Source organism: Argopecten irradians, chromosome 6 (assembly GCF_041381155.1).
Source record: "Argopecten irradians isolate NY chromosome 6, Ai_NY, whole genome shotgun sequence".
In the NCBI taxonomy this organism is placed as follows: Eukaryota; Metazoa; Mollusca; class Bivalvia; order Pectinida; family Pectinidae; genus Argopecten; species Argopecten irradians.
Genome location: NC_091139.1, coordinates 47,418,735 through 47,428,641, shown reverse-complemented (window position 1 = coordinate 47,428,641; position 9,907 = coordinate 47,418,735). Strand labels below are relative to the sequence as shown.

Below are 9,907 nucleotides of genomic sequence, written 5' to 3'. Positions count from 1 at the left end.
CATCTAGCAAATGCCCTCGAAGATCGGGAGATTCAGCTGCCTTTCTGTCACAACCGGCTTGCGGCGCCTGGAAAGAGTATCCGCCACAACATTCAACATGTCTGGAAGATGCTTGACTAAGAGAGTCAACCGCATTTCCTGACGTGGATGTGGGACTTTGCCCCCACCCTTTCCTTCCAGATACGCGACAAGTGTAGAGTTGTCTGTAGTCATACAAACCACCTTGGAATATAGAATCTTTCGAAATCCTGCAGCGCCAACCGAACAGCCTTATCTCCAGCACGTTGATGTGCTCGGAGACCTGATCCCCAGACCACTCCCCCGACTGGCAATGGCCGTCGAGGTAAGCCCCCAAACCTGTCATCTGTCATCGCTCCAACGATTCCTAGACTTGGTGGAGTATGAAGGAATCGTCGAAATAGATGTGTACATTTATTTTCCTGGAGTGATGAAAACCTACGCCAACCTGCAGCAGTTTGATGAAAACCCAAGTAACAGTCGTGATACCGAAAGGATTTAGTTTTGTGGTAATGAACTGTGCTATACCATCGTGTCTTCAGGACAAAAAAAACAAGGATAATAATTCGAACACAGTGGTACGTTTCGTTCTGGCACGAGCCGAAAATTTATGAAAAATTCTATGTTTCCAGTTGTTCACTAAAAGAGAGTGAATTATTACGGTTCTAACCACGTTCTAGTTGTAATTGGGGCCGGGATGGCTGATTGTTATGATGTCTCGACATATAACCACAATCTCTCCACGTCTGTGTAGCTTGTTCGAATTTACAGGGGCAGTTGCCAGATATTGACTGCTGGCGGTGATTTTTCTCCGGTAACTCCGCCTTTCCTCCACCAATAAACCTGGCACATCCTTACATGACCATGGCTGTTAAAAATGTAATTGTAGTTTGGAACTGTCTGAATCATAGATCAGGAAATATGTCATTTATGTAATAATAATAATGATATTTTTTTCTCTATGAGTAGTGTTGGGAGGGGGGATGTCCACGATACTTCTGCTAAAAAACATAAAATCCTTTCAAAATATACATATGTTTACAAGCGTAAATGCAATTCGAAATGACTGGTACAAGTTGTTTTGTCCATCAATTGTTTTACTTGTGATGTAATTTATGACATTTATCGATATTTTGGTTTTCTATCTTTGCGCATATATGCGAATGTGTCATTTTGGCCAGTTTTTGATAAATCTTTATCGAGGGGGGGGGGGGGGTTCCCTCTCTTTTTCCGACCTCATTGATGCGATATGTCTTTTTATAGTACACATATGTTTACACAAGGGTTGGTTCAATTCGAAATGACTGTTACAAGGTGATTTAACCATCAATTTTGTACTTGTGATACAAATTATGACATTTATCGATTTGTTAGGGAAAAAAACCCGAAAATTTCATTGTTTTCCCGTCATTTCACAAAAATGAGAAGACGTAACATCATTATTATGATTTAATCGTATTCAGCATGTTTCAATCATATCAAAATATGTGTTTATTTGCCTCTGAATGTTGTCTGGTTCTCTATCTATGCGCATATATGCGAATGTGTCATTTTGCCCATTTTTTGTGATTTTTTTATGGGGGGGGTCCCTCTTTTTTCCGACCTCATTGATGCGATCTGTCATTTTATAGTACACATATGTTTACATAAGACTTGGTTCAATTCGAAATGACTGTTACAAGGTGATTTGTCCATCAATGTTTTTACTTGTGATAAAAATTATGACATTTATCGATTTTCTAGAAAAAAAAAGCTGAAAATTTCATTGTTTTTCCATCATTTCACAAAAATAAGAAGACGTAACGTCATTATTATGATTTAATCGTATTCTGTATGTTTCAATCATATCAAAAATGTGTTTATTTGTCTCTGAATGTTGTCTGGTTTTCTATCTATGCGCATATATGTGAATGTGTCATTTTGGCCAGTTTTGATACCTGAAATCCAAGATGGCCGCCATATGACCCCCATGGGACATTAGTTTTCAATGGTAACAAGCATAAAATGAAACTAGACATCATACCGGTCCTAAACAACCTTGTTTCGAAAAACTGCCAGAGGGGTACATGGGAACCTACTTCTCCTCCCCCACTATATTAAATGGGCAACAGTTCCACTATATAAGAAGACACAACACGAACATACCGCAGTCTCTTAAAACACGCACATCGCACTTCACACACGCTACACACTGCATACAATGAAGGCCGTCCTTACATGACCCTAGCTGTGAATAGGACGTTAAAATAATCAAACAAACTAACTTAAATGGTAAATTCTAATGATCCAGCAACGCGGTTCAAGCTGACAAATATATAAATGCAATTCTGAAATTATATTTGGATAACATTGGATAATGTACTAGACATACATTCGGTCCTTCTAACACATCATCATTTCTAACCAAAGCCTATTCGAGCTTTTTATAAATTGTCCGACTAAAAAGGAATCTCTTTTCAAGATATATTCTAAATATAGTTTTCCAGATACGTGTCACATTTCTGACCCCTACAGTAAATAAATAAAGCTGTCCTAATCGGATGTCCAGCTTAACGTTTACATATCTTTTGTGATTTACTCAAGCACTAAAGCCTAGAATAATGATAGAAATTACAAATGTGAATTGATCAATTAAAAACATATGAACACAAATGATCTTAAATGCACTAATGCGGTCCTAACTGTTTCACATTGTCCCCATGTTGTGCATGCGATCTCAAAAACACTTATTGTTCAATGATTTCTCTAAAAAATTGTTTTGTGTCGGACAGTTATTCAATGGTTAAGCATAGATTAACCTATTACCTATTTTGTCGGAAATGTAGTGGAAGACATAAAAGAGAAAGGTTAGTAAAGAGAAATTCTTTTAGTTGGTTATGATATACTGTCCAACCTTGTTATTTTATAGTGTGTGGGGCCCTAAATGCTTCGAGTATTGGAGATAAGTTTACGAAAATACATATAGCCACAAGTTTGGTCATATAAGAGAGTCGATTTTCCTCGTAATACTTTTGACTTACTAAACGAATTCCAAAAAACTTCAAATTCATTCGCACTATTTGGTAATGCTAATTTTCACGTTAAGGAGATCGGATAAATGTTGGTAGTATGTAGGTTAGAATTGGCGAGAATTGTTAGATAATATGTTTATTGGATTCGGTCACTAGATGTTTTTAACTGTCGCACCGCTTATCCAAGGCAACAATTGTATCTACATTGGTTGATGTTGGTAATTCGATATGGTGACAACTGAATCTAAATTGGTTGATGTTGGTAATTCGATATGGTGACAACTGTATCTAAATTGGTTGATATTGGTAACTACATATTGTGACAACTGTATCTAAATTGGTTGATATTGGTAACTAGTTTTGGTGACAACTGTTTCTCCATTGGTTGATATTGGTAATTAGATATGGTGGCAACTGTATCTACATTGGTTGCTAGATATGGAAACAATTGCTTCTAAATTGGTGAATTTAATTTAATCCTTTATTTATTTAACAAGGATTACAGACAGCCCGAAGGCTACTAGATGCTCTCCTCAACATATATCAAACAAACAATATGTACCATTACACAAAAGACATTCAAATGTCGATACATACTTTAGAGAGAGAGACAGAGACACACACAGAGGGACAGGGGGGTGACTGAGACAGTGAGAGAGGTGAGAGAGAGGAAGGTGAGGGGGGTTAAGAATTTATTATATATTCAAATACATGGTCAAATAATGCTTTGTTCTCAATTTCGTTTAGAGTTTCTAAGCCACATAAGATTATTTTGACAAGAACATTTGGCATGAGCTCTACAATGAGGTTAGAATTGACATTTGGAGCGAATATATGACAAACTGCGGAGCATATTGGAACGGATTCTGTTATACTTTGGACAATGTAAAATAAATGAATTTCATCTTCGGAGGAGTTCACGCAAAGGTAACAGAATTTGTTATTGGTTAAGTTGTAAGAATGTCTATGTTTGTTTAAAGCACTTAATCCCATTCTGATTCTAGTGTGATTGATTTTACCTTTCCCGTGTCCATATGTATATAAATGGATTGTTTGTGGAGTGGATAGATTTGACAGTGCTAGAGAGAAGGACGTTAGTGAAGAGCTATTTCTTAATGTGTCAGGTAGATTGTTCCAGTCGCGTATTGATTTTGGAAAGAAGGATTGATGATATAAAGATTTTCTTGACAGTATTAGAATTTCTAAGTTGAAGTTTTGTGTCATATGAGTCTGAATTGGCAGATAGTTTTCAAATATGGTGGACACGGATTAGGCTTAATTTTAAATAACATTTTTAGTCCGCAATTTTCGTCTATCAATTAGTTTTTCCCATCCTAATTCACCCAACAGTATAGTATATTTGGTTACCTTATAACCACCTGTGCACATTAATGCAGCCCTACGCTGAACACTTTCAATAAGGTCAGACTCTTGCTGACTACAATTATCAAATAAAATATTGCCATATTCCATTACCGATCTTACCATAGTTTTATATTGTGTTTCTAGGCATGAACGTGGGAAAATATAAGATAATGATTGCAAAAAAATTAATATTCTGTTGACTTTGGCTTCGATTTCTAAAATGTGTTTTTACTTTGAATTGGTTGATATTGGTAACTAGTTTTGGTAACAACTGTTTCTACATTGGTTAATATTGGTTACTAGATATGGTGACAACTGTATCTACGTTGGTTACTAGATATTGTGACAACTTTATTCTACATCGGTTGATATATGTAACAATTGGTTTCTACATTGGTTGATATTGGTAACTAGATATGGTGACAACTGTATCTACGTTGGTTGATATTGGTAACTAGATATGGTGGCAACTGTATCTACATTGGTTACTAGATATTGTGACAACTGTATTCTACATCGGTTGATATTGATATCTAGATATGGTAACAACTGTATCTACGTTGGTTGATATTGGTAACTAGATATGGTGGCAACTGTATCTACATTGGTTACTAGATATTGTGACAACTGTATTCTACATCGGTTGATATATGTAACAACTGTATTCTACATTTGTTGATATTGATATCCAGATATGGTGACAACTGTATCTACGTTGGTTACTAGATATTGTGACAACTGTATTCTACATCGGTTGATATTGGTTACTAGATATGGTGACAACTGTATCTACATTGGTTGATATATTGTGACAACTTTATTCTACATCGGTTGATATTGATATCTAGATATGGTGACAACTGTATCTACATTGGTTGATATTGGTATCTAGATATGATGATGACTCTATCTACATTGGTTGATATTGGTATCTAGATATGATGATGACTCTATCTACATTGGTTGATATTGGTATCTAGATATGGTGATGACTCTATTTACATTGGTTGATATTGGTATCTAGATATGGTGATGACTCTATCTACATTGGTTGATATTGGTATCTAGATATGGTGATGACTATCTACATTGGTTGAAATTGGTATCTAGATATGGTGATGACTTTATCTACATTGGTTGATATCGGTATCTAGACATGGTGATGACTATCTACATCGGTTGATATTAGGTACTAGATATGGTAATGACTCTATCTACATTGGTTGATATCGGTATCTAGATATGGTGATGACTCTATCTACATCGGTTGATATTGGTACTAGATATGGTGATGACACGATCGACGTCGGTTGATATTGGTAACTTGATATGCTGATGACTTTATCTACATTGGTTGATATTGGCATCTAGATATGGTGATGACTCTAGCTACATTGGTTGATATTAGGTACTAGTTATGGTGATGACTCTATCTACATCGGTTGATATTGGTATCTAGACATGATGATGACTATTTACATTGGTTGATATTGGTATCTAGACATGGTGATGACTCTATCTATATTGGTTGATATTGGTATCTAGATATGGTGATGACTCTATCTACATCGTTTGATATTGGTATCTAGACATGGTGATGACTATTTACATTGGTTGATATTGGTATCTAGACATGGTGATGACTCTATCTATATTGGTTGATATTGGTATCTAGATATGGTGATGACTCTATCTACATTGGTTGATATCGGTATCTAGACTTGGTGATGACTATCTACATTGGTTGATATTAGGTACTAGATATGGTGATGACTCTATCTACATTGGTTGATATTGGTAGCTAGACATGGTGATGACTCTATTTACATTGGTTGATATTGGTATCTAAATATGGTGATGACTTTATCTACATCGGTTGATATTGGTATCTAGACATGGTGATGACTATCTACATTGGTTGATATTGTTATCTAGACTTGGTGATGACTATGTACATCGGTTGATATTGGTATCTAGATATGGTGATGACTCTATCTACATTGGTTGATATCGGTATCTAGATATGGTGATGACTCTATCTACATCGGTTGATATTGGTAACTTGATATGGCAACAATTGTATAAACATTGCTTGACATTTATTACTACATATTGTAACAGTCGTATCTACATCGATGGTATCTGTGATATAACTAAGATTTGACCTACCTTTAAATAAGTAACCTCCTGGACTCAGTTGTTCAAAAGGCACAATTTAACGACACTTTTCAAATAAAAAGGAAGTTATGTTTTGCAATACTGTTACAAAATTTATGGAAAGAAAGATGTAACAAAAGCTTTTACGCCAAATGAGAAATGAGAAATTGCACTAATCAAATTATTAAGCTAATTGCCTTTAGAAAAAACTTAGCCTGGAAGTTTAACGCGGTTTTCGGTAAAGCGTGTATTCTATCAAAAGTCGGAGGTAGAAACAAAACAAGATGTGGTTACCAGATATTGGTTTTATTACATAAAATAATTTTGAGTTAATTTGTTGTACTTTATACACTATTTACAATATTCATTAATGATAATCGTGCTAGTGACGTAATAACAAATATCATATAGAAATGACATCATAATTTTAAAAAGACATTAAATAACCCAGTATAAAAATGACATATTAACACATATAGCAACAAGTATATAAAATCTCAATTGCGGAAAAAATGTCCAAATCAGAATAAGTTGTAGTAGAACGACGATAATATAAAATCCATTACATCTAGTGTTTATGATGCGAAGATAATGGAAAGATAAATGATACGATTGCTCAAACGCGCATGTGTAAGCGCATGGCTGTAATTGGTCCCACGAGAGAATTCAGTTTCTTCAGATCGGAAAACAACATTCACATCATGATTAAGTCCCGGTAAATCATCTTTCCTTGACATGCGAGCATTCTATAATGAATTGTTCTTTAATTACATTTACAAAACTTCTCTCTCAGTTTGCCACTGTCTGTCTTTCAGCAGGCATATGACATTTGTATATGTTCCTCAACACGTACACGCCATTCCAATCATAATATCCCGCTCCGTGCTCTCACTTTCACTCCTTTTACACCATTAATGAAATAACTTTTAAAAAATGTAACACGTAAAAGTATTGTCAGTAAGTATACAAAGCTACAAAACTAAACAACATTTCACCGTAAACAAAAAACTCTTCTTTTTTTAAAAAAAAGGACTGTTTATCAAAAAAAGAAAATAGTGAGTATTATTTATAAACTAATAGTAACCTAATGTTTGTCAAGAGAATGAACTATTTCTCTACAAATTTTGAATTGCGTTCTTTAAAACAAAACTCTCTCCGTGATGTAATACAGAGTTATTGAACACACTGATACGCTCATAGCAAGTTAAGGCGAAAATAGTAAATACATCTGATCAGGAAAGTTGTATGTTATATGTCGGTAATGTCGGTAAGCTATATGTCGGCAATGTCGGCACGTTATATGTCGGTAATGTTGGTAAGCTATATGTCAGATTGTCGGTAAGTTATATATCGGTAAGTAGTATGTAATAGTAATACAAGTGCACACTATGAAATAGGCGTCGTATGCGATAACATAAAAAAGTGTTTGAAATGTCGAACATCACAACTTTATAAAGATGACAACGCCAGTTAGATTGCAGTATTCTATATTTGCATATTACAAAATTGTCAGCCTTTGCAGGTAGGTATTGATTGTGACATCATGTGTTTGCGAGCGTAACGTCATAATTTTTGGAGAAAAAGACGTGAATTGAGTTCACAAAATAATGACGTAACAATCGATACTTACCCGCAAGGGAGCTAACACTATAATATGCAAAGACGGTAAAGAGTATAATGTCAATGTGTTTTTTGTTTAAAAGCCTAACCAACATATTGTTACTAGACGCATTTGTGAACTTTTAATCTCCATTAAACACATTTTGTTTGATATCTATCAACGTATCCATAGTCAGCTTTGAATTCGCTCTAGATTATCCTTATCATGGATAGAAGAATTTGTATGATAAACAACCTTGCATGTCGCTATGTTTCCTGATTACGAATGCATGACCTTGACCGAGAAGCACGTGCAGGTTGTTGTGCGAGAAGCTGGTGATGTTGGTTAGTTGTCATGCGTGAAGGCCGATAGCACTCTCGGTAGTTTATCTTAACACAATAGTTTAATTCTCTAATTACAAAGTTACAATGTGCATTTTGTTAGCCTGAAGTTATTTATTGATTATCTAATTACAAAGTTACTATGTGCATTTTGTTAGCCTGAAGTTATTTAGAAGTTATTTATGGATTCTCTAATTACAAAGTTACAATGTGCATTTTGTTAGCCTGAAGTTATTTATGGATTCTCTAATTACAAAGTTACAATGTGCATTTTGTTAGCCTGAAGTTATTTATGGATTCTCTAATTACAAAGTTACAATGTGCATTTTGTTAGCCTGAAGTTATTTATGGATTCTCTAATTACAAAGTCACAATGTGCATTTTGTTAGCCTGAAGTTATTTATGGATTCTCTAATTACAAAAGTTACTATGTGCATTTTGTTAGCCTGAAGTTATTTATGGATTCTCTAATTACAAAGTCACAATGTGCATTTTGTTAGCCTGAAGTTATTTATGGATTCTCTAATTACAAAGTCACAATGTGCATTTTGTTAGCCTGAAGTTATTTATGGATTCTCTAATTACAAAGTCACAATGTGCATTTTGTTAGCCTGAAGTTATTTATGGATTCTCTAATTACAAAGTCACAATGTGCATTTTGTTAGCCTGAAGTTATTTATGGATTCTCTAATTACAAATACAATGTGCATTTTGTTAGCCTGAAGTTATTTATGGATTCTCTAATTACAAAGTTACTATGTGCATTTTGTTAGCCTGAAGTTATTTATGGATTCTCTAATTACAAAGTTACAATGTGCATTTTGTTAGCCTGAAGTTATTTATGGATTCTCTAATTACAAAGTTACAATGTGCATTTTGTTAGCCTGAAGTTATTTATGGATTCTCTAATTACAAAGTTACTATGTGCATTTTGTTAGCCTGAAGTTATTTATGGATTCTCTAATTACAAAGTTACTATGTGCATTTTGTTAGCCTGAAGTTATTTATGGATTCTCTAATTACAAAGTCACAATGTGCATTTTGTTAGCCTGAAGTTATTTATGGATTCTCTAATTACAAAGTTACAATGTGCATTTTGTTAGCCTGAAGTTATTTATGGATTATCTAATTACAAAGTTACTATGTGCTTTTTGTTAGCCTGAAGTTATTTATGGATTCTCTAATTACAAAGTTACTATGTGCATTTTGTTAGCCTGAAGTTATTTATGGATTCTCTAATTACAAAGTTACAATGTGCATTTTGTTAGCCTGAAGTTATTTATGGATTCTCTAATTACAAAGTTACAATGTGCATTTTGTTAGCCTGAAGTTATTTATGGATTCTCTAATTACAAAGTCACAATGTGCATTTTGTTAGCCTGAAGTTATTTATGGATTCTCTAATTACAAAGTCA

The 9,907-nt window shown here is 34.3% G+C and overlaps 1 long non-coding RNA gene across 1 annotated transcript; it reads right to left on the bottom strand.

Moving 5' to 3' along the window:
- Positions 1-6,841: 6,841 nt before the first annotated feature.
- LOC138326093 (uncharacterized) lies at positions 6,842-9,184 on the bottom strand. The gene is made up of 2 exons (XR_011208870.1): positions 8,939-9,184; positions 6,842-8,651 (listed from the first exon to the last, which is right to left on the bottom strand). It is a non-coding gene; the product is annotated as an uncharacterized lncRNA (long non-coding RNA).
- Between the last annotated feature and the right edge of the window lie 723 nt (positions 9,185-9,907).